The 1086-nt window shown below is 32.2% G+C and overlaps 1 protein-coding gene across 6 annotated transcripts in view; it reads right to left on the reverse strand.

Annotated features, from left to right (window-relative positions):
- LOC119582071 (vacuolar protein sorting-associated protein 13-like) overlaps nucleotides 1–1086 on the reverse strand; it is a 48363-nt gene that overhangs the window by 39050 nt on the left and 8227 nt on the right. The gene's annotated exons all lie outside the window — the stretch shown is intronic.

The following is a 1086-nucleotide window of genomic DNA, read 5'->3' on the forward strand; positions in this document are numbered from 1 at the left end:
CTTTAAGATTATGTATACCTATCAGTGAGTTTACAAATAAATTTCAACAGTTTTCATATAAACGCTATTCCTTCCCTAAGTTTCTAAAACAGAAAAAAATTTATTACAGTTCATAAGCTATTTGACAGCTACAAATATATTAAAGTGGAAGTGAAAAAATAAAAAAAATAATGTCAAATAAACTCGGAACCATTTTCTATACGAAAGAAAATTTTTCTCTTAATATGAACATAACTTCTAATGAAACAGGAAGGTAAGAAATACAATTCCTTGTTACATTGCCACATGATTACAAAACTAACTGATTAAAAAGAACCTGTGAAAAGGTTCTAAGATTCCTTATTTACAATCTCCCTGCAATTACTGACCTGCTAACTACTCAAAGACCTACAATTAACATCTACAGTTTCCCTACAAGTTAAAATAGTCACTGCCAAGATAATGACATACATATCAAACACCTGCCTGATACAACAATGAAACACAAAGAAATTGTTACACATATCAAATGTCACCTACATGTGCTGTAAAATTCATGCATAAGACAACCTCTTGGATATTTTAATGGTGTATAACATCAATATAGTGCCAAGTAATGTGTCTTCAAGATGCAAATAAAAGACAATTATCTATAGCATAAGATCTACAAACTTCAAAGATTCAATGAGATCGGTGATCCCTACATTCTTTTTTTCTTTTCCTTTCTAACATGCCAGAACTCTCTATCAGCAATATGTGCCTCAGAAGTCTTATGAATCCAGCGGAATGTGTGTGTGACATAACATAAGCAGCCATCAAAACCCGACGTTCAATGCACACAACATAAATTGGATGGGGAAAGAGACTAGCCACTAGACAAGCAATACTCTTTTCTTCAAATCGTCTAATCAATTAACTCTTTTATTTTCTTACTTTCCAGGTAAAATCATCATCATCGACGATCTGGAAGGAAGTTTTGCAAAAAATACAAGTAAAAAGAATCTCTATAAAATAAATGGATTTATCACCATCCCAACACCTCTAGCAGAGTCTGTATCTTCTATAATCATGCTAAAAAGAGGAAAGTGTCAGAGCTCTATTTTTCAC

Source organism: Penaeus monodon, chromosome 15, assembly GCF_015228065.2.
Source record: "Penaeus monodon isolate SGIC_2016 chromosome 15, NSTDA_Pmon_1, whole genome shotgun sequence".
Taxonomy (NCBI): Eukaryota; Metazoa; Arthropoda; class Malacostraca; order Decapoda; family Penaeidae; genus Penaeus; species Penaeus monodon.